This window comes from Tupaia chinensis, unplaced genomic scaffold, assembly GCF_000334495.1.
Source record: "Tupaia chinensis unplaced genomic scaffold, TupChi_1.0 Scaffold146177_1, whole genome shotgun sequence".
Taxonomy (NCBI): domain Eukaryota; kingdom Metazoa; phylum Chordata; class Mammalia; order Scandentia; family Tupaiidae; genus Tupaia; species Tupaia belangeri.
The window spans coordinates 2132065-2159443 of NW_006206032.1; the positions used below are offsets into that span (position 1 = coordinate 2132065).

The following is a 27379-nucleotide window of genomic DNA, read 5'->3' on the forward strand; positions in this document are numbered from 1 at the left end:
TTAAAACTCATGCCGGGCGCGTGTGCGTGCGTGCCCAAGATCCCAAGAGGAGAATGGAGGAGAAGGGATTGCGGCGTGACCACCCCCCCGGGGGATGATTTCTCGCTTTCTGTCTCTCAGTCTCCCTCCGTCTGTCTGGCGAGCACACGCGCCCTATAGTAAAAACCTCTCCAAAACAAACAAACAAACAAAAAGATATGTGATATGATAACAAACTATAAAATTCACAAATTTGGGGGCCAGCAGGTGGCATGGTGGTTAAGAGCACTGGACTCTCACATGGCCAACCACAATTTGAGTCCCAGACCTGGCAATTTGCTGTCTCACTTTCCTTCTCTCTTTCTTTCACTCTGTCCCTGTCTGGAATAAATGAATGAATGAATCAAGTTAAATAAAATAATTCTTTTAAAAATATCCACAAATCGGGAACCAGCAGTTAGCGTAATGGCTATGTTGCTGGACTCCCACGTAGTCGACCACGGTTCGCATCCTGGACCCGGTGGCTTAAAACTCACGCCCAGCGCGTGTGTGCGTGCGTGCCCAAGATTCCGAGAGGAGAATGGAGAAGAAGGAATTGTGGCGTGACCATCGCTCCAGGGGGTAATTTCTCACTTTCTGTCTCTATGTCTCTCTCAGTCTGTCTGGCGAGCGCACGTGCCCTGTAGCGAAAAACCTCTCAAAAAAAAATCCACAAATTTGTTAAAAATCTTCACAGATGTGGGCCAGTAAGTGACATGGTGGCTAAGGGGCTGGATTCCTACATGGTCAACTGCAGTTTGAGTCCCAGACCAGGTGGCTTGAAAAATCAAGACAAGGGACCAGCAGATGGCGGAATGGTTACGTTGCTGGACTCCCATGTAGTCGGTTCAAGTTCCGGATCTGGCAGCTTAAAGCTCACACCACGTGTGTGTGTGTGTGTGTGTGTGTGTGTGTGTGTGTGCCCAAAATCCTGAAAGAAGAATGGAGGAAAAGGGATTGCGGCATGGCCAGCCCCTTCCCCAGGCGGAGGGATGATTTCTTGCTGTCTGTCTCTGTCTCTCAGGCAAAACAAGTGCCCTATAGCAAAAAATCTCTCAAAAAAAAAAAAAAAAGAAAGAAAAAGAAAAAGAAAAAAAGAAAAAGAAAAATCATGGCAAATACAAATATAAATAAATAAATATTTTGTTTGGGGACAATCACATGGCATATGGTTAGGTTACTAGACTCCCACACAGTCAACTACGGTTCAAGTCCTGGACCTAGCAGCTTAAACTCATGTCACGCCAGGTGTGTATGCATGTGTGCCCAAAATCCCGAGAAGAGAATGGAGAAGGGACCTGTGGCAGGACCATCCCCCCAGGGGCGATTTATAATTTTGTCTCTCTCTGCCTTTCCAGGAAGCGCACACGCCCAATAACGCAAAAAACTCTCATCAAAAAAAAAAAGTTTGTTTTGTTTTGAACCTTCACAGATATGTATAAATTTGATTATTATATGCCAGGAGCATGAGCATGAATGCCCAAAATTGTAAAAGGAGAGGTAGAGGAAAAGGCATTACAATATAGCAAACCCACCCCCCAAGGTGCCCTCTCTCCCTCTCTTTAACAAGCACACACAACCTGCCAACCTGCAGCTAGTTAGCTAGTTAACAAGCTGGCATACATCAACAAACAAAATGTTGAGAATCTCCAGGTTTTCAAAAGGAATTCCATGGGCCAGCAGGTGGCATGGTGGTTAAGGTGCAGGACTCCCACATGGCCAAATGTGATGTGAGTCCCAGACATGACGGCTTGCTTTCCTTCTCTGTGTGTCTCTCTCTGGTCAAATTAAAAAATAATGATGATGACTAATAAAATTAAATAAAATAATAAATTTTAAAAAAAAAAAAAAGGTTTCCATGAAACCCCATGATTTCATAAAATGTCACTAGAGGAAATGAATCCTCAAGACAACATGACTGAAAAAACAGTCAACAATGTTATTCTTGAACTTCATGGACAGTGACCCAACAGTCTTACTGGCACTTTCTCTAGCAGTCTAACAGGCTCACAAGGCAGCGGGCAATAGGATCATGTCAGCTGGTTGAGTACATTCTCACTTTCTGACCTGAGTTACAGAAGATTCATAAATGGTGAGAGTGATACTGCACAGAGAGGAAAGACAGGGTGATGACAACCATACTCTCTCAAAGGATCTATGACCTCAACTTAACCAATTACATCAGCCAAGACCCTATTTCCAAATAAAGTCATACTCCTAGGGTTCTCGTGGACATGAATTATGGGGGAATATTATTCAAACCAGTATAGACCCTTTCTCTGTATCATTCACTCCCCCTGAGAACTTTATTTTGAGATAAAATTCTGTTAATGTAGTCTGATAGTGTGCTCAAGATAAAATGTAATGATCTACCCCAGAGAAATAGAATATTTCTCTGAATTTAAAGTGGCCTGGAGGACTGGCAGGTGGCATGGTAGTTGAGGGTACTAGACTCTCATATGGCCGACTGCAGTCCAGACCTAGCTGCTTGCTTTCTCACTTTCTCTTCTTTCTCTCTCTCTTGCTTTCTCACTTTCTCCTGCTCTCTCTCTTTCTCTCCCTCTCTCTCATGTCCCTCTCTGGTCAAATCATTTAAAAAATGAATAAATACAGTTAAATAAAATAATTCTTTATAAATAAATAAAGTACCCTGCAGTGAACAAAGAATATTTTGCAGAACTTTCCACCTTCCTATATGGTGAGCAAGCATTTTCTTTTTTAACAAGCAACAAAACAAGGACATAAATTTTCTAATTTCAGTTCAAAATCAAATCCATATGTGTGTAAGTCTGACCCAAAATTGAGTATTAACACAGTAAAATACGAGCACAAGTTTCCGTATTTACTGTGGCTTAAAATTCAAGCCAGGCGCATGTGCATTCCAGGAGGAGAAGGGATTCAGTTTGGTCATTTCCCACAGGGGGTGATTTCCCGCTTTCTGTCTCTGTCTGTCTCTCCAGCAAGAGCACACACCCTATAGCAAAAATATCTAAAAAAAAATAATAAATTAATTAAAAAATAACAAGTCTAAGCACATAAAGGCCCATTAAAGAAATCAAGAAACCAAGAGGTTTATATTAGAGCCTAATTATAACATTCAGAAAAGGTCTTTTCAGTTTCGTATCCTATTGTAGCTTCATTTACTTTCATTCACTGCTCTGACCTATGGTTTTACAACAGTAGTGTTATCATTCAACACTGTCAAAAGTTTATTACTATAAATAACACTAATTAAACTCAACTTACAACCTACATTTATATTAAGTCTTCCAAGCCTCCAATTTAAAAAATTAAATCTCAGTCTAGCTAGGTGGTATAGTGGGTAAGGCAGTTGGATCCTACATGTCAGGATATGTAGTTCAAGTCCTGGAGCTGGCAGCATAGAAAATACACTGGGTGCATGTGTATGTATGCCCCAAATTCCAAGAGAATGAAGGGGAAGGGACTGTGGCATGGCTGTTACCCAAGGGAGTTATTTCTCACTTTCTCTCTTTCTGTCACTCTCTGGTGAGCTCACGCACCTTGTAACAAAAAACTTTTTTAAAAATGAAAAGAAAATTAAATTTCATTTTTATATAAACCAATTATTTTACAGAAACTTATTTTGCCTTATACGTTTTAAACATCTGAAAATATATTTCCTAAAAAAGATACGTTATGTTAAGCTAATATTTGTTTTCATAAAAAGACATTTTTGATTCTCAAATGGGGGGGAATCCTAGCACATACCCTATGTAACATATATCTCCCTGTTACAGTATTGCATAAAGAGTATTTGTAAAAAGACTTCATCTATATGGATAAAGTTTTTTTTTAATTTGGGTAGGGAAATTTAAAGGAGGAAAAACTGATATGTCTCCTATGTACACCAGAGATCAGCAACTTCTCTTGAAAAGAGTCAGGTAGTAAATATTTCAGGCTTTGTAAGCCATTTAGTCTCTCAAACTCTGCCTTTGCACAGCAAAAGCAACCACAGACAATATGTAAATAAATGGGTATGGACACGTTCCAATAACACTCTACAAAACCAGGAAGCAGCCTGAGATCCACAGCAGTAGCAAGCCATAGTTTGTAGACCCTGATTAACACAATCACTTGCATCAGTGCAAATTTCTTTCTGGAGAAGGGGGAACCTTGAAATAGTAGATTAAAAATAGTAGGATTAATTCCCACATAGTCGACTGCGGTTCGCGTCCCGAACCCGAAAAAAAAAATAGTAGGATTAAAAATTCACAGCCAAGGGAACCAGCAGTTAGCGTAATGGCTATGTCGCTGGACTCCCACGTAGTCGACCGCGGTTCGTGTACCAGACCCGGTGGCTTAAAACTCACGCCGGGCACGTGTGCGTGCGTGCCCAAGATCCCGAGAGGAGAATGGAGGAGAAGGGATTGCGGCGTGACCATCCCCCCTGGGGGGTGATTTCTCGCTTTCTGTCTCTATGTCTCTATCTGTCTGGCGAGCGCACACGCCCTACAGTGAAAATCTCTCTCCAAAAAAAAAAAAAAATTCACAGCCAAGGGGTTAGCAGATGGCATGGTGGTAATGACACTGGACTCCCACATGCCCAACCACAGTCTAAATTCTGGATCTGGAGGCTTGAAACATCACGCTGGGCACGTGTACTTACATGTCCAAAATCCCAAGAGAACAGAAAAGAAATTGTGGCGCAGCCATCCCTCAAGGAGTGATTTCTTACTCTCTCTGCCTCTTTCTGTCTTTCTACAGCAACCACATGTACTGTATAACAAAAAAAGTCTTTCAAAAAATTATTTTTAAAAAAATTTTTAAATACCTTTGCAAACATAACACATTGTAGTAGACTGTCAAAAAAAATACATGACACATTGTTGCATAGAAACCCATCATGACTTTTCTGATGACCCAATAAAATTCCATTTCCGGGACCAACAGATGGCATAATGGTTATGTTGCTGAACTTCCATGCAGCCAACCATGGTTAAAGTCCCAAACCCAGTGGCTTGAAACTCACACCAGGCATGTGTGTGTGCATGCCCAAAATCCTAAGAGGAGAATGGAGGATAAGGGACTGCGGCGTCAGCATGCCCCCTGGGGGGTGATTTCTCACTTTCTGTCTATCTCTCTGGGGAGAACACATGCCCTATAGCAAAAATCTCTCTTAAGAAAAAAAAATCCATTTCCACTAAGACATCAGATTCTCATGCTTAAAACAGCCTACTATTATAGATTATACATAAATATCATTCATAATCAATAAAATAGCAAAATGAACATTCCATTCTCATGAAGGATTTAAAATATAATTAACTAAAATGAAATCATTTATGAAAGGGAAGTTGTTAGTAACGTTCCAGGGTTTTTTTTATTTTTTTTTTTTTTGAGAGGTTTTGCTATAGGGTGCATGTGCTCACCAGAAAGAGAGAGAGAGAGAGAAATAGAAAGCGAGAAATCACCCCCCCCCGGGGGGGATGGCCACGCTGCAATCCCTTCTCCTCCATTCTCCTCTCAGGATCTTGGGCACGCAGGCACACGCGCCTGGTGTGAGTTTAAGCCACCAGGTCCAGGACTCAAACCGTGGTCGACTACGTGGGAATCCAGTGACATAGCCATTATGCTAACTGCTGGTCCCAACGCTGCCGTATTTTTTAAAGAATTATTTTAATTTTTATTTATTTGTTATGGAACATGTACACTCATCAAAGAGAGACAGTGAGAGGGGGAAAGTGAAAAAGAAAGCTACAAGGTCCATAACTTGAACTGCACTTTGTCATGTAGAAGTCCAGCACCTCAACCAACACACCACCTGCTAGCCATAGTAACACCATAGTATTAAGAGCCAAAATAAATATCCATAAAATATAACTGCCAGCAGATGGAGTAATGATTGAGTCACTGGCCTACTAAGTAGTTGACCGTGGTTCGAGTCCTGGACCTGACCACTTAAAAACTCACACTGGGCATGTGTGCGTGCATGCCCAAAATCCCAAGAGGAGAATAGAAGAGAAGGAACTGATGCATGGCCATGCTCCTGGGGGTGATTTCTCACTTTCTGTCTCTCTGTCTCTCCTTGTGTCTCTGGTGAGCACAAGTATCCTATAGTAAAAAAAAAAAAAAAAAAAAAAAAAAAAAAAAAAAAAAAAAACACCACACCACAAAAAAAAAAAAAATTTAGTTCAAAGCAAAGTAAGTGTGGGGAAGTTCAAGAAAACCTAACAATAAAATGGAATGCAAGATAATAGAGCCCAGGCAGAAGAAACAACATCTGGGACCAGCAGTTAGCATAATGGCTATGTCGCTGGACTCTCATGTAGTCGACTATAGTTTGAATCCCAGACCCGGTGGCTTAAACTCACGCCAGGTGCATGTGCCTGTGTGCCCAAGATCCCGAGAGGAGAATGGAGGAGAAGGGATTGCAGCGTGGCCATCCCCCCTGGGGGGTGATTTCTCACTTTCTGTCTCTCTGTCTCCCTCTGTCTTTCTGGCGAGCGCACGTGCCCTATAGCGAAAACCTCTCCAAAAAAAATAAGTAAGAAATAACATCTAACTAAGCACAGAGGTGGAGGTACTCTGAAAGAAACAGCATTATTGAGAAAGTTCCAAATTCCAATTCTCTTTCTTCACTTCAACCAACACTGTCACAAAAACCACTCTTATTCTACTATAATGTCAAGTATCTGACATCAATGGAGATTTTTTTACACAGTTGCCACTAAAAATATTTTCATGGATAAGAGTCAAATCTCTAAAAAGAGACCTACTGCTCTTCTACAAAATACTAAGGCCTTTTTTCACGTAAATTATTCAACTTGTCACAGTTAAATCTCTCAATACCTTGGGACACATGGAATATATTCTTCCTAAGGATTCTGACCTAGCTATAAATAAAATTTGAGGGCTAACTTTCCAATTAAATGTTGCTCAAGAGAATTCCTCTTTTTAAGAAGAATTATTCCATTTAACTTTATTTATTCATTTATTTTTTAATTTGACCAGAGAGGGTCAAAAGAGGGACAGAGCAAGAGAGAGAGAGAGATAAAGTGAGAAAGCAACTTGCCAGGCCCGGGACTCAAATCGTAATCGGCCATGTGAGAGTCCAGCGCCCTTAACCACAACGCCACCTGCCGGCCCCCAAGAGAACTCTTAATTGCCTGTACATAAAATAGCTGTTGCTGCACAAAGCTGCTAATATGAGGGAACCAGCAGTTAGCGTAATGGCTATGTCACTGGACTCCCACATAGTCGACCACGGCTTGCGTCCCAAACCCGGTGGCTTAAATCTCACACCGGGCGCGTGTGCGAGCGTGCCCAAGATCCCGAGAGGAGAATGGAGGAGAAGGGATTACAGAGTGACCATCCTCCCTGGGGGGTGATTTCTCGCTTTCTGTCTCTATATCTCTCTCTGTCTGTCTGGCGAGCACACGCACCCTATAGCGAAAAAAAAAAAAAGCTGCTAATATGAGAAGCACCCAACCACAAGTCAATTCAGTGGTCCCCCTTAACCAGAGAATGATCCCAGTGGTTGCCTGAAACTGTGTACCAAACCCTGTATCTACCATGTATTTTTCCATACATACATACCTATGATAAAGTTTAATTTATAAATTAGGTAAGATATTAACAACAATAACTAGTAATAAAATAGAACAATTCTAAGAATTTTCTATAATCGTTAAATGAGTTTGATATTTGTGTGGCTCTGTCCCAAAATATTAAACTACAGGCTGGCGAGTGGTATGGGGATTAAGGTTCTGGATGCCCACATAGTCAATAAGCAGTTCAAGTCTCAGACCCGGAGACTTGCTTTCTCACTCTTCCCCACTCACCACCCTCACCAGCCCCCTCTCTCTCTGGTCACATTAAAAATAATAATAATAAATAGTTAAATAAATAATTATTCAAAATAAAACATTCTACCACAGCTGACCATGTGTAACTTAAACTACAGAAAATAAAAACCACAGATAAAGGGGATTCATAATTTGGTGTGTGTGCCCCATTGATTTTGTATATAGAGCTCATATTCAAAACTGTTTCCTGTGTAATATAGACAGCATGTACCTCCACGACAGTAGTCACAGGGACCCCTCATCATTCTTCATATACCTACATTTTAAGTCAGTCCAAGTCAAGTTCCATCCAAGGAACATAAAAATCCGTCTTCTTGTTTTTGCCCACTGTAGTAACAGACCAAGAAAAACTTCTGCATATCTGTACTGCTGCTCTCTCTCATCAGTTACATCTTTGCTCAAATGTCACCTCAGAGAGACTCTCTCAGGTCACCTAACAGACTTACCATCAACATTTTCAAACCAGCTTTAATTGTCCTTGTGACATTTACTGCCATCTGACATACCATGATATCATGACCTGTGTACATGTATAACAAACCTATCTCTTCCCACTGAGCTATGAGCCAAAGGCCAGTACTCTAACTGCTTAACCACCAGTACTTCAAGCACACTAGTAAGGGTTTTTTAAATAGTTTTAAGTTTACTTATTATTTCTCCCAAGAGAAATACAGAGAGACAGGCATGTCCAATGGCATCCTTATGCCATGATCCACTCTCAGGTTCAGCCAACTGGATCACAGGCATACACGTGGCATGCCTGGTACACTCAGGGTGGTTCTAGGACAAAGCCCAGATCTTTCCCACGGAGATCTAATTGCATTACCACTGCCACCTATCACTACAATAAATTTTTAATAAATGAATCATTTTCTATAGTTTGGAAGAACGTTTTCCTATACCAAACTATAATGTAGTAAAACGCAATACTCTCAGTTTGGTTTTAACACAACATGAAACAAAGGCACAAAATAAGTTGATCTAGTAGTACAGATGCCGGCTATCTCTGCGATTCCGTTTCTCTCCTTCTTCCTGCCAGTATGAGGTCACTCTTTTGGGCTGCAGAAGCATGTTGATGAAAAAGTAGCAGAGGGTGGGCCAGCAGATGGCATAGTGATTAAGGTGCTAGATTACACATGGCCAACTGCATGGTTCAAATCCTGGCTCCAGTAGCCTGAAAAATACTCCAGGTGGGTGTGTGTGCATGCCCTAAATCCCAACAGAAGGTAGGAGAAGGGACTAGAGTATGACCATCCCACCTGGGGCATGATTTTTCACTTTCCTTCAGTCTTTCTACAGCAAGCACATGCACCCCATGGCAAAAAAAAAAAAAATCTATCAGAGGGCAAGCCCCACGGCACAGCAGTTAACATGGCCAACAGCAATTCCAATCCCTGCCCTGAAGGCATGGATCAGGACCAGCAGTTAGCGTAATGGCTATGTCGCTGGACTCCCATGTAGTCAACGGTGGTTCGAGTCCCGGACCCAGTGGCTTAAAATCATGCCGGGAGTGTGTGCGTGCGTGCCCAAGATCCCAAGAGGAGAATGGAAGAGAAGGGAATGCAGCATGGCCATCCCTCCAGGGGGTGATTTCTCACTTTCTGTCTGTCTCTCTCTCTCTGTCTTTCTGGGGAGTGCACATGCCCTATAGCAAAAACCTCCCCAAAAAAAAAAAAAAAAAAAAAAAAAAAAAACACACACACACAATGGATAGTGTGCATGTATGTCCCAAATCCTGATAAACTGTAGAAAGACGATTGCAACAAGGCCACACTCTCTCTCTCTCTCTCTCTCTCTCTCTCTCTCTGATGAGTGTAGAGGCTCTATGATCAGACACTGTGTATAAGGAGCCAGACCCCACATGGTCAATTGCAGTGTAAATCCTGGACACTGAAGCTTTAAAAATATGCCAGCTGCCATCCCCCCTGGGGAGGTGATTTCTCACTTTCTATCTCTCGGTCTCTCTGTGTCTCTCTGGTGAGCACATATGTACCCTATAGCAAAAATTTCTCAAAAAAAAAAAAAAACACCAGGCATGTATGCCCAAAATCGCAAAAGGACAGAAAAAGGGAGAGGGGATTACAGCATGACCATGCCTCTGGGGGAGGGAAGTGCTTTTTCTTCTCTCTCTTCTTCTCTCTCTGGCAAGCATAACTTCCTCTGGCCAAAAAAAAAAAAAAAAAAAAAAGATTAATATTCAATTCAAATGAAAACTGTCTCATTTATTCAAGACATACCAAATAAAGTTGATTGTCTAAACTCCTAGGCAAAGTTTGAACCCCTAAATGTAGCTGAACGTGAAAACCAGTTGGCAAGCTTCTGAGGGGGAAAAATAAAAAGTATGCCTGGGCGCCACTCCAGACCGTTTAGGTCAGAATACTGGGGCCCAAGCAGAGCATTTTTTTAAAAGCTCCCCTGATGATTCTAATGAGCAACCAAAGCTAAGAACAATTGCCCTGTGCCATCTTCCTAGTCTTAGTTCCGTCTCTCCTCTTTCATAAATCAAAGTACAGAAACAAATCATGAAGATTTAAATTTCTGGTGCCTACAGTAAATTAAAAGACATTCCCATTTTCTCCACTCGAAAATTTATAATTTCCTCTAAAAAGCTTAAGATTTTGTTTAAGAGGTTTCTGCTATAGGGCGCGTGCGTTTGCCAGAAAGACAGAGAGAGACAGAGAGACAGAAAGCAAGAAATCACCCTGGGATCTTGGGCATGCGCGCGCGCGCGCACACATGCACACACACACACACACACACACACACACGTGCCCGGCATGAGTTTAAGCCACCAGGTCTGGGACTCGAACTACAGTCGACTACATGGGAGTCCAGTGACATAGCCATTATGTCAACTGTTGGTCCCGTAAGTTTAAGATTTTTATCTTCTCTAAAATACATCCCTGATTAGGCCCAACAGATGTTGTAGTGGTTACGGCACTAGACTTCCACATGGTTGACTACGGTTCGAGTCCCAGACCTGATGGCTTGCTTTCTTTTTCTTTATCTCTGTCTCTTTCCGGTGAGCACACATGCCCTCTACCAAACTTTTAAAATAATAAGTAAAATTAAATCTTTTTTTGTTGTTGTCAAGAAGTTTTTGCTACAGAGTACGTGTTTGCCAGAAAGACAGAGAGAGAGAAAGCTAGAAATCACCCCTCGGGAGGATGGTCATGCTGCAATCCCTTCTCCATTCTTCTGTGTGGATTTTGGGTATGCATGCACATGCGTCCAATGTGAGTTTTAAGCCATTTGGTCTAGGACTCGAACCACAGTCAACTACATGGGAATCCAGCGACATAACCATTACACCATCTCACTCTCTGATGAATTAAATAATAATAATTACTTTTTTCAAATAGTAAATGAGAGGGGCTGGCAAATGGCATGGTGGTTAAAGGCACTGGATTCCAACATGGCCAACCATGATTTGAGTCCAGGACCTAGCGGCTTGCTCTCTCAATTTCCCTTTCTCTCTCTCTCTCTCTCTCCTCTCTCTCTCTCTATCTCTGTGTGTGTGTGTGTGTGTGTGTGTGTCTGTGTGTGTCTGTGTTTGGTAAAATTAAAAAATTATAACGAATGGAATTAAATAAATAGTTTTTTAAATAATAATAATAAATAAGAGGCCAGCAGGTGGCTTGGTGGTTGGAGGCACTGGATTCCCACATAGGCGACTGCAGTTTGAGTCCCGGTGGCTTTCTTTCTCGTTTTCCCTCTCTCTGTCTCTCTCTGGTCAAGTTCAAAACCAATAATAATGATAAATAACATTAAAATAATAATAATAATAATAATAAATATATAAATACATCCCTGATTTAACACCCTCAAACTAGTTCACAACTGCTACTTCTTAGGAGCACTATCCCAATTTACAGACTGTTTTATATAGCAATCACTTTATTATTCTGGCATTTGTACTTTAATTACTTCCTCTATATCTTTCTTTTTGTAAGATATACCTCTGTACATCTATTATCTCCATTCAATACTTAAAGTTTATCTTAACTTTTTTGCATCCAATATATTTGAAGTGCTACAGTTTGCAAAGAATTTCTGCATTCACTGGCAATCCCTTCTCCATTCTCTTCTTGAGATTTTGGGCATGCATGTGCATGCACCCAGTGTGTGTCTTGGGGGATTTTTCTGTTTGTTTGTTTTTTGTTATTGTTGTTATAGGGTACATGTGAGAGAGAGAGAGAAAGAGGAAGGGAGGGAGAGGAAGAAAGTGAGAAAGCAAGCTGCCAGGTCTGGGGCTGGGACTGTGGTCTGCCAGGTAGGAGTCTAGTCCCTTAACACCACACCTCCTGCTGCCCCTCCCCTCATCCCCCAGTGTGTTTTCAAACCACTAGATCAAGATAGAAACCATGCAGTTAGCCTTGTGGGATCCAGTCACCTCACATCATGGCCCTAAACTAGGAGTTCTTGTGAAAGAACTACAGCCTAGAAGAATCAAGTCCAAGATCCTCAGGCTATCTCATCACTGCTCTACACATGCTGTACCTGTATTCTAATATCAAACTGCTTATAACAAATATCACCTGCTTCATCTCATACCTTCACTCTTGCTCATGCTGTTCCGTCTAGCTGGCTAGCTCCTTACTCTTCAAGTTTCAGCTAAGCATCACCTATTCTAAAGGGTCTTCCAAATGGACGTGGGAGATGAGAGTAAGGGAGCCTTCAAATTCATTCACTGTAATGACCCCATATGGCAAACACTGGCTGAACTGAAGCTTACGACTTAAAATATCAATACAAAAAATTACTTTTATCCAGTACTTATGGTGGGTCAGTGTTCTGTACATATTAGTTTATTTAATCTTTCTAATAACCCAATGGGTTAAGTACTAATTATGAAGCACAGAGAGAAGTTAAGCATCTTGCCTAAGGTCACAACTAATCAGTGAACTAGAAATTGGAATTTATATAATCTAGCTCCAGAGTCAATATCCTAACTACTAGACTGTCCAGACTACCTCTATAACTGCCAATGCTTTCCAAATCTGTATTACCAATCTTCAAGCTTCAACCTTGAATTTCCAAATACCTTCTGAACATCTGAACATCTCTACTTGGACGTCTCTCAAGAACTTCAAAATTAACACAATTGAAATCACTTTCTCCCTCTTGTTTCCCAGCCTTATCCAACAAAAGCTAGTCACCACAACTTCTTCTATTTGTAATCTGGGTTAGCAAATACATTGATCCAGTTACCCAAAATAGGAATCCAAGCAGAAATTGCACCTTGTAAGTTTCACTCATCCCTTTCATTCCCCAAAAATACTGCTCCTATTTCTCAAGCTTAACTTACATGAGGGTCTCATCACTTCTCACATGTGGGAATTAGCTAACAGTCTTTCTAAACACAACTTTGATTATGTCAAGACCTATAATGGCTCCCTACTATTGCCATCAAGCCCAAACATGTTTGTTTTTTATGGTTTTATTTTTTTGGTGGCACTAGAATATATTAAGATGTGCTTTAATACAGACGCTGGGGCTTGCCATTGGTGCTCTTGATGTATAAAGCCCAGATGTTCTGCTATTTCTTCTTGAGTAATGACTCCAGGAAGTTAACAGCCAAGTGGACATTGTACACAAGCTCATCATCTGTCATCTTCATATGGCCAAAAGCCACAGCTAGACACAGTACCTTCTTCATCTGGAACTTGATTGTGGACTTCACCTCCCTGACTTTGGCCATCATGTTCTCATTGTGTGTCAGCAAGGAAGGCAACTTGCCAGCCTTATTTACATCTAAACCCAGGATTCATGCGATCTGCTTGATCAGGGACTCTGAGGCTAAAAAGGCATCATACTTCTTGGCCAGCTTCTCGGCCAGCTTCTTATTCTTGTTGAGTTTCTTCAGTCCCTTGATGTCCCTGTGGGGGATGTCCACAGCCTTGGCCTCGTCACAGTGCTGCTGGTCTCCCAAGACGCACATGGAAAACTTAGGGTGGGGAATGGACTTAAGCCTGACAGTGCCTGAGAAGTGCTTGTCCTTCTGAGGGTCATAGTTCTTCAAGCTGATCTGCAGCCCCACCATTTCCAAAAACTTCCAGCGCTTGCACAGGTTCCCATGCAGGACCTTCCCTCACCACCTCACATAGCGTGTCACAAGAGACTTTGCTGCTCATTGTGCTTCACACCAAGATAGCTGGAAGAGAGCAGCCCAAACTTCTTAAAAGAACATATAAAATGCTCTCATCCCTGCCTATCTCCCAGCTTCAACTGTAAACATCCCCAAATACTGTAAATGCCAATTCCCTCAACCATCTCTCTCCATTCCTTGAAACCACCATTTTTCAGGACCAGCAGATGACATAATGGTTATGTCGCTGGACTCCCACGTAGTCGAACGCAGTTCAAGTCCCAGATCCAGTGACTTGAAACACTCTGGGCACGTGTATGTGTATGCATGCGTGCATGCCCAAAATCCAGAGAGGAAAATGGAAGAGAAAGGACTGAGGCATGGCTATCCCTCCCGGGGCAGTGATTTCTCGCTTTCTGTGTCTCTCTCTAGTGAGTACGTGTGCCCTATGGCAAAAAACTTGCAAAGGAAAAAAAATCACAATTTTTCAATACCAATATGTCTCTGCAACAGCAAGTATCCTGACTTACAGCAATTATCCCTACAACATTCCCTTACTACATCTACCCCACAAAACTAATGATAAATGCTCTATTTTCCTCAAACTGAAGTAACTCCCTCCTCTATATTCAGACATTCTGCATGTCTGTATTGTAGCACTTATGAGAGTATGCTAAAATGTCTTACCTAAAAACATCACCTAGAAGGCCAGCAGGTGGTTGGGTGGTTAAGGACGCTGTACTCCCACATGGCCGAACACAGGAGTCCTGGACCTGGTGGCTTGGCTTGCTTTCTCACTTCTCTCTCTCTCCCCGCCCCCACTCCCGGTCAGTTAAAAGTGAATAAATGGATAAAGTTAATTAAAAAAAAAAAAAAAAACTCAACTAGCATTGATTCAAAGGTAAAAATGTTACCTTAATGAGCCAGCAGGTGGCAAGGTGTTTGAAGCGCTGGACTACCACATAGTTTGAGTCCTGGACCTGGTGGCTTGCTCGCTCTCTCTCTCTCTCTCTCTCTCTAATAACAAAAAAATTAATTTAACTAAATTAAAAATTATTTAAAAAGGGCCAGTAGATTGTGTAATGTTTAAGGATACTGAACTCGTACATGGCTGACCGCGGTTTGAGTCCCAGACCTGGCAGCTTGCTTTCTCACTTTCCCTCTCTCTCTCATTCTGTCCCTCTCTGGTCAAATTTAAGTAATTAAGTAAATGAATGAATGAATGAATGAATAAAGTTAAATAAAATCATTCAAAAAAAATTATTTTAGGAAATAAGTTACTGTGCTATGTTAGCCCATGTTCAATAAATGCCTGAATGAATACCAATCAACTGTCTCTTCACATCACTTCTCTAACAATTTCGACACTAAAATCTATTAACTTACATAGTTTATAACTCCAGTGTAATACAAAAATCACTGCTCTTATGTCTACCAGAGTTAACCCAGAAACATTTCCACATACACAGAAAGCTGGAAAAAACACTGTAATTTCAATAGAATGCCTGTAGCAAAAAAACCACTGAACTCAGCAACCTTTAAAAGGAGCCACTGCTACCAAGAGAATTTAAAACAGAAACAAAAAATAAATAAACAAACAAACAAAACCACCTACAGAGTACCTACTATTACAAAGTAATGCTCTGGATGCTTTACAAATATTAACTCATTTAAATCCTCACAATTGGGAATGGGACCCGAAGTTGACATAATAGCTATGTTGCTGGACTCCCATGTAGTCGACCGTGGTTCAAGTCCCGGACCCAGTGGCTTAAACTCACGCCACATGCCCAAGATCCTGAGAGGAGAATGGAGGAGAAGGGACTGCAGTGTGGCCATCCCCCCTGGGGGGTGATTTCTCGCTTTCTGTCTGTCTGTCTCTCTCTCTGTCTTTCTGGTGAGCACACATGCCTTATATCAAAAACCTCTCCAAAAATAAATAAATAAATAAATAAATTCTCACAATCTACCTGGGAGATACATATTATTATTTCCCTCTTTTTACTTTCTATGACTTAAGTATAGGCTCTTTTGCTCCAAAGTCTTAGCTCTTACATACTGCCTCTCATTGATAAGTCTAATTCAAAGACTAAGATAAATTTTCTGCTAAAACAAAACCATCTTTGAGCACTCAACAGTTGGGAAAGCCTAGGAAACATATGTAAATTAAAATAAATGGATGAATAAATAAAATTTTTTTTAAAAAATTTTGGAGAGGTTTTTGCTATAAGGGCACGTGTGCTCACCAGAAAGAAAGAGATAGAAAGCAAGAAATCACCCCCCAGGGGGGTTGGCCACGCCGCAATCCCTTCTCCTCCACTCTCCTCTTGGGATCTTGAGCACACATGCATGCGTGTATGGCGTGAGTTTAAGCCACCGGGTGCAGGACTCGAACCACAGTTGGCTACATGGGAGTTCAGCTACATAGCCATTACGTTAACTGCTAGTCCTTAAAGTTAAATTTTTAAAAATTCGAAAAATAAAAACTTTTAGGGAAAAGATGTATAAAATATAATACGATGGAGGAAGCACTATTTCAGGAAGCAAGAGAAACCACCACCACCACTAATTAAATAATCAGGAAATTCCTTAACAACATCTTACTTTTCCAATAAAGCAAAAACTAGATGGGTTCAGTAAAAGGGTGAGTTAAGGGGCCAACAGGTGGAACAGAGGTTAAGGCACTGGATTCCACATGGCCAACTCCGAAGTTCAAGTCCTAGATCTCATGGCTTGCAAATCGCTCTAAGTTGGGGTCAGCAGGTGGCGTGGTGGTTGAGGGCACTGCACTTCCAATATAGCCAAGTGTGTTCAAGACCTGGACCTGGCAACTTGCTTTCTCACTTTTCCACTTTCTCTCTTGCTTTCTCACTTTTCCACTTTCTTTCTCTCTCTTGCTTTCTCACTTTTCCACTTTCTCTCTCTCGCACCTGCACGCACAGTCGCTCTGTCCCTCTCTGGTCAAATTTAAATACATAAAGTTAGATAAAAAAAGAGTTGTTAAAAAATGAAAGAAAAAAAAATCACTCCGAGTACATGTGCTTGCATGCCCAAAGTCTAAAGAGGATAATGTAGGAGAGGGGATTGCAGCATGGCCATCCTACAAGTGGTGATTTCTCACTTTCCCTCTATCTTTTCCCATGTCTCACTCTGGTGAGAGCACACACCCTATAGCAAAAACAAAAACCAAAAACAGGGTTAAGTTCAAAAGACTTAACAAAGAATATAAAAAAGCCTTCTTAAGTATTTTTTAAAGAATTATTTAACTTTATTTATTTTTTCGTTTGTTTTAATTGGACCAGAAAGGAACAGAATAAGAGAGCGGGGAGGGAAGAAAAGGGGAGAAAGCAAGCTGCCAAGTCCAGGATGCGAACAGAAGTTGGCCAAGTGGGGGGAGTCCAGTGCCCTTAACCACACCACCTGTCGACCCCTAAGTTTCAAAAAAAAAAAAACCAGTAGGGCCAGCAGAGAGCATAGCAGTTATATCACTGGACTCCAGCATGACTGACCATGGTTCTAATACCAGGCCTAGTGGCTTGAAACTCATGCCAGATGCATGTGTATGTGTCCAAGACCCCAGGAGAATGGAGGAGAGGGATTATGACATGGTCATCCACCCGGCGGACGACTTTTCACTTTCCCTCTCACTGTTTCTCTCTCAGCTGAACATACATGCCCTAAGGCAAAGAACTGTTACCCCAAAAAAAAAAAAAAACCCGGGAAGTGGTTAAAAGCACTGGATTCCCACATGGCTGACCGTGGTTTGAGTCCCAGACGTGGCGAATTGCCCTCTCGCTTTCCCTTTCTCTCTCTGGTCAAATTTTAAAAATAATAATAATAAGTGGAATTAAATAAATAAATAAATAATTCTTTGGGGGGGGAGGGGGGAAGGCAAGTTATTTACAGGAAATTACAAGTGGATAAGAGGAACAATTTTTGAGCATCTGACTAGTAAGTGCACTGTTCCAAGCACTTTATAGAAATAACATTTAATTCTCACAAATAGCACAACTATCATCCCCATTTTGCAACTAGGAAAACTGGACTAGAAGTGATAAGTAATTTAGTCAAGTTTCCACAATTAAGAAAAAAGAAAACAGAGGGTCAGCAAGTGGCGTGGTGGTTAAGGTCCTGGACTGCCACACGGCTGATGGCTGTACAAGTCCCAGACCTGATGGCTTGCTTTCTCCCTTCCTCTCTCTCTCTCTCTTTCTCTCTCTCTCTGCTGAGCACATGTGCCCTATAGCAAATAAAAAAATAATAATGATAAACAAAATAAATTTTTAAGAACACAGAAACTGAGAGGTTTTTTTTAAGTTTTTTATTTCTTGTATTAGATGGGTAGACAGACAGACAGACAGAGAAAGCGATATACCTCCAACAGGGTCATCACAGTGCAATGAGCATATATCCGCCATGCACAGGGAGACCAGGTCATGAATTCTGGACCTTCTCAAACAGCCTCTTTACTGCAGTTCCATCATGGCTGGCCAGAAACTAGGACTTAACCCAAGCCAATTGTCTCTACAACCAAGTACCTTCCAAACTATTATGCTAAATTTCATGAATAAACAACAGCTAAAGGAAGGGACATATCTAGCAATATGAACAATACAGTCAAATGCATGATGTAGCTTTTTTAATTCTTAAGTCCAAAGTAGGCAAATAAACATACAAAAAAAGAAAAACAGGGTCAGCAGGTGGTATGGAGGTTAAAGCAGCTAGATCCCACATGACAAACTGAGCAGTTCCAGTCCCAGACCTGGCAGCTTGAAAATCACACTGGCGCATGTGTGTGCATGCCAAAAAATCCCCATAGGACGATGGAGGAGAAGGAACTGCAGCATGGCCATACCCTGAGGGTAGAGGAATTTCTCACTCCCCCTGTGTCTCTCTGTTTCTCTTTCTCTGGCAAGAGCACATGCTCTATAATAATTTTTTAATTAATTAAAAAAGGAATAAAAGCATATGAAAAGATGCTCAACATCGTATGTCATTAGGAAACTGCAAATTAAAACAAGGAGATATCTCTTCACACTTACTAGAATAGTCAAAATCCAAAACTCTGATACCACCAAATGCTAGTGAGGATGTCAAACCCCTGGACTCTCATTCTTTGCTGCTAGCAATACAAAATGATAGTCATTTTGAAAGACAGATTGGTATTTTCTGACAAAAGGAAATATATTTTCACCACACAATTGAGGTCTTTAGTGTTTATCCAAATGAACTGACAACTTGAGTCAACACAAAACCTTGCACACAGAGCCAACAGGTGGCTTGGTGATCAAGGTGCTCTATCCCACATGGCCAACCACAGTTCAAGTCTATACCTGGCAGCCTGAAAATCCCACCGGGCACATGTGCATGCACACCCAAAATCCAGAGAGGAGCATGGGAGGGAAGGGAATGGAGTGTGGTCATCTTCTGCAGGGGAAGATTTCTCACTTTCCCTCTCTCTGGCAAGCACATGTACCCTATAGCTAAAACCTTAAAAAAAAAAAAAAAAAACAACACCTTGCATACATTTACAAAAACTTCCTTCATAATTGCTAAAACATAGAAGGCAGCATTATGTCCTTCAGTACAGGAATGGATAAAATGTGGGTACTGATGGACAGTGGAACAACATTCACAGTATAAGGTATAAAGGAAAGTTTATCAAGCTATGAGACATCATGGAAGAAACTTAAATGCATTATTTCATTTTTGGGGGGGCGGGGGAGATTTTTGCTATAGGGCACGTGCACTCACCAGAGAGAGAGAGAGACAGAAAGCAAGAAATCACCCCCCAGGGGGATGGCCATGCAGCAATCCCTTCTCCTCCATTCTCCTCTTGGGATCTTGGGCATGCACGTGCCCAGCGTGAGTGTAAGCCACTGGTCCGGGACTCAAACTGTGGTCGATTAGATGGGAGTCCAGTGACATAGCCATTATACCAACTGCTGGTCCCTAAATGCATTATTCCTTTTTTTTTTTTTTTTTGGAGAGATTTTCGCTATAGGGCGCGTGCGCTCGCCAGACAGACAGAGACAGACATAGAGACAGAAAGCAAGAAATCACCCCCCAGGGGGATGGTCACGCCGCAATCCCTTCTCCTCCATTCTCCTCTCGGAATCTTGGGCACGCACGCCCACGCGTCTGGTGTGAGTTTTAAGCCACCGGGTCCGGGACACGAACCGTGTTCGACTACGTGGGAGTCCAGCGACATAGCCATTACGCTAACTGCTGGTTCCCTAAATGCATTATTTCTAAGTGAAAGATGCCAATCTGAAAATCTATGTAGTATATGATTCTAACTATGATATTATGAATAAAACAAAACTATGGAAACAGTAAAAAAGATCAGTGGTTCCCAGGGGGCTAAAAGGGAAGGGAGGGGAAGAGAGGATGGGATAGGGAGAAGGAAGGATTCTTTACGACAGTGAAACTACACTGTAGGATAGTACAACAGTGGATAATGTGTGTTATTATTCATTTGCCATAGCCTATAGAATGTACAACACCAAAAATAAACATTAAGGGACCAGCAGTTAGCATAATGGCTATGTTGCTAGGCTCCCAAGTAGTTGACCCCGGTTCACGTCCCGGACCCGGTGGCCTAAACTCATGTCACACATGCCCAAGACCCCAAGAAGAGAATGGAGGAGAAGGGATTGCAGCGTGGCCATGCCCCCTGAAGGGTGATTTCTTGCCTTCTGTCTCTCTGTCTCTCTGGCAAGTGTACATGCCCTATAGCAAAAACCTCTCAAAAAAAAAAAAAAATTAAGGGGACCAGCAGTTAGCATAATGGCTATGCACTGGACTCCGAACCGGTGGCTTAAAACTCACGCCGGGCGTGTGTGCATGCGTGCCCAAGATCCCGAGAGGAGAATGGAGAAGGGATTGTGGTGCCACACCACAATTTCTCACTTTCTATCTCTCTGTCTCTCTCTGTCTGTCTGGCAAGCACACGCGCCCTATAGCAAAAACCTCTTCAAAAAAAAAAATAATAATAATATGTAAACTATGAACATTGGGTGATAATGATTAATAACTCAGACTCAGCATTTGTAACAAATATGCCACTGTGGTATCTACCGTGGAAACTGTGAGCAAGGAGGCAGAGAGTATATGGGAACTCTCCAGACTCTGCTCAATTTTGCTGTGAATCTAAAAAAACAAAGTCTATGGACCAGCAGATGGTATGAAAGTCAAGACAGCTAGATCCACATGGTCAACCGTGTGGGCACCCAGTGGCTTGAAATACATACCAGAAGTAAATGCTGGCATGCCCAAAATTCAATGAGGAAAATGGAGAAAGGATTTCAACATGGCCATCCCAGCCAGAGGTGATTTCTCGCTCTCTTTCCTTTCCCTTCCTTTCCTTTCTGGAGAAACCACACTAAAAAAAGAGAAAAAAAGGTCTGGTTTAAAAAAAAAAAATCAATGAAGGGGACCAGCAGATGGCATAATGGTTATGTCGATGGACTCCCACATAATTGACCATGGTTTGAGTCCTGGCGCCAGGAACTTGAAACTCTGGGCACGTGTGCATGTGTGCCCAAAATTCTGAGAAGAGAATGGAGGAGAAAGGATTGCAGCATGAAAATCTCCCCTGGGGGGTGATTTCTTGCTCTGTCTCTGTCTCTCCCACAAGAACACGAGCCCTATATAAAAAGTCTCTTTTTAACATTGGAATTTTATTTCATATTTTTAGGCATTTACAAAGAAATCTAATTTTTGAATAGTATTACTTGCCAATTTGTATTGACCAAGTTAGGGTGTTAAAGATGAGGCACCTTTTTTTTACTAGAGACTGAGAGTTAGGAATCCCAGTAGTATCTGGAGGCACTGCAAAGGGGTGTTAGCACCTGATGGGCAGTTTTTCATCATTCTGACATGAAGGGAAGGCTAGATATTTCCCGGCCAATGCACCAAAATAGGACACAGGAACACAGAGGCACAGGGGTGATTGGGCCCACACTTGCAGTGAGTCACAGGTACTTGTTCCATGCTCAGAAAGAATTACAGTTGTGGATGCAGAGTAGGTATAGCAAAGCAGGGAATTTATTGAAAGAGAGGGGAGGGAGGAACAGCAGGCGGCACAGTGATTAAGGCACTGTACACACCCACATGGCCAACTATGGTTCAAGTCCAGAACCTGGTGCTTGCTGTCTCACTTTCTTTCTCTCTCTCTGACCAAATTTTAAAAATGAATGAGGAACCAGCAGTTAGCATAATGGCTATGTCGCTAGACTCCCATGTAGTCAACCGCGGTTTGAGTCCCGGACCCAGTGGCTTAAACTCATGCCAGGCACGTGTGCACGCGTGCCAGAGATCCCAAGAGGAGAACGAAGGAGACAGGACTGTGGCATAGCCATCCCCCCTGGGGGGTGATTTCTCGCTTTCTAGCTCTCTGTCTCTGTCTTTCTGGCAAGTGCATGTGCCCTATAGCAAATACCTCTCAAAAATAAATAAATAAATAAATAAATAAATAAATAAATAAATAATAAATGAATCAATGAGGGACCAGCAGTTGACATAATGGCTACATCGCTGGACTCCCATGTAGCCGACCATAGTTCCAGTCCCAGACCCGGTGGCTTAAACTTATGCTAGGCGCATGTGCATGCGTGCCCAAGATCCTGAGAGGAGAATGGAGGAGAAGGGATTGCGGCATGGCCATCCTCTCTGGGGGGTGATTTCTAGCTTTCTGTCTCTCTGTCTCTCTCTATCTTTCTGGAGAGCGCACAATGCCCTATAGCAAAAACCTCTCCGAAAAATAAATAAATAAATAAATAAATAAAATTAATCCTTGAAAAAATATATTTTTTAAAAGAGGGGATGAAAAAAGAGAGCTCCCAAAAAGGAGGGGGGTCCCAGAAAAGGGTTGCCCAAGTGTCTCTCTTAAAATAAAAAGTCAATTAAGGCTCTCTGGGCTTGGACCCAGTTAGCAGTCTTATGGCTTAATGCACCAAGAAGGTCAACACTGTGGGTAAATAAAGGACCTGCTATTGTGCCCCCCTCCAGAAAATGGTGAAGAAAATTGAAATCAGCCAGCATGCCAAGTACACTTGCTCCTTCTGTGGCAAAATCAAGAAGAGACGGGCTGTGGGGATCTGGCACTGTGGTTCCTGCATGGAAATGGTAGCCAGTGGTGCCTAGACCTACATACCATTTTGGCTATCCCAGTAAAGTCTGCCATCAGAAGACTGAAGGAACTGAAAGATCAGCAGAATCTCCACAGACGTTTGGAATACCACTAACCTATAATAAATGAATTAATTTAGAAAATAAAAAATAAAATAAAAATAAATCCAAAAAAAGTCAATGAATATGTTTATTTAGCAATCGGTATGTAAGGAAGCATCCATTTAAAATATTCATTGGTATATATGTACCAAATCAAAAACATCTGCATTGTATTTTGTATTATGCATCCTGGAAAGGGGACATAAACAGGAGCAGCGGTGGCATGGTGGTTAAGGTGGCTGGGTCCCACGTGACCAACTGCACAGTTGAGTCCCAGACCCAGCATCTTGAAAAACATACCAGAAATCTCGAGATGAGAATGGAAGAAAAACAATATACCATGGCCGTCCCCTACCCCAGGATGCGTTCTCATTTTCCATCTCTCTCCAGCATGCACACATGCCCTACAGCAAAACTGGGGGGGGGGGAGAGACACCGTATCATCCTACAAGAAGTTTGAAATATGAGATAGACATCACATATTACTAAAAGCTAACTAAAGTGTAATATAAACTAAAAACCAGGAGGCTGCCAAATCACTAAACTGGACACTACCAGACATATGGTCCGAGGTTCAGTGGATCACTTCTGGCTAAAGGAATCAGGAAGTTAAGATGTACTCGAGTTGTTGAGAAATGGGTAAGATTTGTCTGACTGACTACACTGGTGCCTTCCAAAAAAAGAGCAAAACTACTGTGGTAGAAAAGAAAATAAATGGACCAGTTTCAGGAAACAAAAAAGAGAGACAACATGGTGACTGGTATAGGCCAGCCCGGTAAAGTCACTAAATGCAGGTCAGCTCAAATCCTTCTAAACTGACACACTACATGCTACACTACACATACTGATCCCGCACTGTACTATATACTCATAGTCACTCAGTCTGGTGAAGGTTTAGGTATAAACATTTACATCAGGTACAACTGTACACCTAGTTAAAAATTCACCATCTTAGCCAACCAGCTGAATACACACACACACAAATCATCCCATCCTTCAGTTTCCAAACTACACTAACAGGCTACCCATAGCCCTATAAACTGAACATAATGCATCTAGAGGACATTACCACTCAGTCCAACCCTGTACTGTTACCCTCTGGGGTAGAAAGAAGGTGGCTCAGAGCCAGCTGGTGGTATGGTAGTTAAGGTGGCTGGATCTCACATGGTTGACTGCAGTTGAAGTGTCAGACCTGATGTCTTGAAAAACAACCAGGAGGCACGTACCTGAGTGGACACAATCTCAGGAGGAGAACAGAAAAGAGTCTACGGCATGGCCACACCCCTGGGGAGTGCTTGCTTGCTTTCTCTCTTTCTCGCTATCTCTCTCTTCCGCTCCAGTGAGCACATGCATCCTACAGCAAAAAAATTTTTTTAAAGTATCAACATTTAGGGGCTGGCAGGTGGCGTGGTGGTTAAGGGTGCTGAACTCCCACATGGCTGACCATGATTCAAGTCCCAAACCTGGCGGTTTGTTCTCTCATTTTGTCTCGCTCTGCCCCTCTCTGGTCAAGTTAAAATTTAAAATGTCAAAAAAAAGGTCTAGATATGTATAAGGGATCAGCAGATGGCATCGTGACTAAGGGCGTTACCGGACCTGGTAGCTTGCTTTCTCACTTTCCCACTCTTGCTTGCTCTCTGTCGCTCTCTCTCTCTCTCTATCTCTCTCTGGTCAAATTTAAATAAATAAAAATTAAAAATAAGTAAACAAATAAAGGCACCAGAGTACCACATGGCTGACCATGGTTCAAAGTCTCAGATTTGGTAGCTTGTTTTCTCACTTTCCCTCTCTTTCTCTCATTTTGATCAAACTGGAAAATAATAATAATAAAGTTAAATAAAATAATTCTTTTTAAAAAAAGTTTAGACACTGGGAACCAGCAGTTAGCATAATGGCTATGTCGCTGGACTCCTCTGTAGTCGACCGTGGTTCAAGTCCTGGACCCGGTGGCTTAAAACTCATGCGGGGCGCATGTGCGTGCGTGCCCAAGATCCCAAGAGGAGAATGGAGGAGAAGGGATTGCGGCGTGGCCATCCCCCCTAGGGGATGATTTCTCACTTTCTGTCTCCAATGTCTCTCTCTGTCTGTCTGGCAAGCGCACGCGCCCTATAGTGAAAATCTCTAGGAAAAAAAAAAAGTTTAGACACTTATGAAAATGACATAACGAAATTAAACATAAGGAAGAAAAGATCTGGGGGAATGCAAACCCAGGAGGGAAACAAAAGAGGATTCAAATCTATTTGTAATTGAATAGGAGATGTTTGGTTGTTCACTGCAATTATTCATTATACCTTTCACATTTGATATATTTCTGAGGGTTTTTTTTTTTTTTCTTGCTATAGGGTATGCAAGCCAGAGGGAATCAAAGAGAGTGAGAAAAATAGAGAAAGTGAGGAATCACCCCTCATGGAGATGGTCACCCCACAATCCCTTCTCCTCCATTCTCTTCTAGGGATTCTGGGCACCCAAGCACATGCACCCAGCATAATTTTCAAGCCACTGGGTCCAGGATTCAAGCTACAGAGTTAGTCACGTGAGATGGGGACCAGCAGATGGCGTAATGGTTATGTCTCTGGACTCCATGTAGTCAACTATGACTGAGTACCATACCTGGCAGCTTAAAACTCACAGTGGGCACAAGCACATGCATGCCCAAAATCCCAAGAGGAAAATCAAGGAGAAGGGATTGTGGTGTGGTCATCCACCCTGGGGGGGTGATTTCTCCCTTTCTGTCTTTCCGTCTCTCCAGCAAGCACACCAGCCCTATAGCAAAATTCTCTCTAAAAAAAAAAGAAAAAAAGAAATCTGTCCAGTCAGCAGGTGGTGTGATGATAAAGGCTCTGGACCCCACAGGGGCATCGGTGGTTCAGGTCCCAGACCCAGTGGTTTGAAAATCAGGCCAGGTGAATGTGCGTGAGTACACAGAATTCCAAGGGGAGAATGGAGAAGGAGTGAAGAATTGCCATCCCCTATGGGGGGTGATTTCTCATTTTCCCTCTCTCTCTCTCTCTCTCTCTCTCTCGGTGAGCCCTATGGCAAAAGACCTTTAAAAGAAAGAAAGACAGACAGACAGACGTCCAATTACTAATGAGCTTGTAATAGTGACAAACTGTTATGGCCAAGCCACAGTATCTGATAGAAGCTACATCTGGGTCACCACCTCCAGTCATTTAACCAAGCCAAGAAAATAAAAAAAAAAATACAAGCCTACCCCCCAAAACTTTCTCTTAAGATACAGTCCAGGGACCAGGAGTTGGCATAATGGCTACGTCGCCGGACTCCCTTGTAGTCAACCGTGGTTTAAGTCCCGGACTGGTGGCTTAAAGTCGCGCGGAGCGCATGTGCGTGCGTGCGTAAGATCCCGAGAGGAGAATGGAGAATGGAGAAGGAATTGCAGCATGGCATCCCCCTGGGGGGGGGGGGGGGGGCACTGATTTCTCGCTTTCTGGCTCTGTGTCTCTGTTTCTGTCTGTCTGGCGAGAACACGTGCCCTAAAGCAAAAACCTCTCCAAAAAAAAAAAAAGATATATTCCAAGTTACATTCTATAACTATACACAATCCAATTCTTTCACAACTTCCACATCAACAGAAACTGACTTCTCTAACTTAATCTTTGTATCTCTCAATTCCAATATATTCAGAAAGGTCTTATCACTCACACAGTGAACTTTTCCTTATTTGCCTATGCTACAAGTGGATTGGTAATGACATCCACTTGACTAAATGCAGACAGTTGTATACAATATAACTCTGCGTGAGTCCAACTCATTCATGTACTTACTTTTCAATCTTAACCTATAACGTTTAAATTGAGCTTATAATCTTTTAACCACAAATGAAATGTTATCTTGGCCAGGGCAATCCCAAAACACTCCCGGCTGTCCACTGAGCGCTCACCACATGCATTCTACAAGTCGAGTCCCTAGACCAACGTTTACACACTCAGAAGTGCTTTCCTCCAAGGGTGACCTCAAGACATAGCTCCAAATCCCAGTTTTTGGTTCGCTGTGGTAAAACAAGTAGAAAGTACCCAAAGTTGACACCGAATTACAAACCCAAAGGAACCTACATTTCATTTCATACACCCCGGGTCCAGAATTTCTCGTTACGGGAGGGGGGAGGGGGGACAGGGAGTGGAGGGAGTAGAAGCTGGAAGCCCAAAGCTGGCAGACTAGGTCTAGTCTTCTTCGGCGTCCGCCAGTCCCATGGTCG

The 27379-nt window shown here is 42.2% G+C and overlaps 1 protein-coding gene and 1 pseudogene across 1 annotated transcript in view; both read right to left on the minus strand.

Moving 5' to 3' along the window:
* BIRC6 (baculoviral IAP repeat containing 6) overlaps nucleotides 1–27379 on the minus strand; it is a 266821-nt gene that overhangs the window by 238436 nt on the left and 1006 nt on the right. The window lies entirely within an intron of this gene.
* LOC102502827 (60S ribosomal protein L10a pseudogene) lies at nucleotides 13269–13978 on the minus strand (annotated as a pseudogene).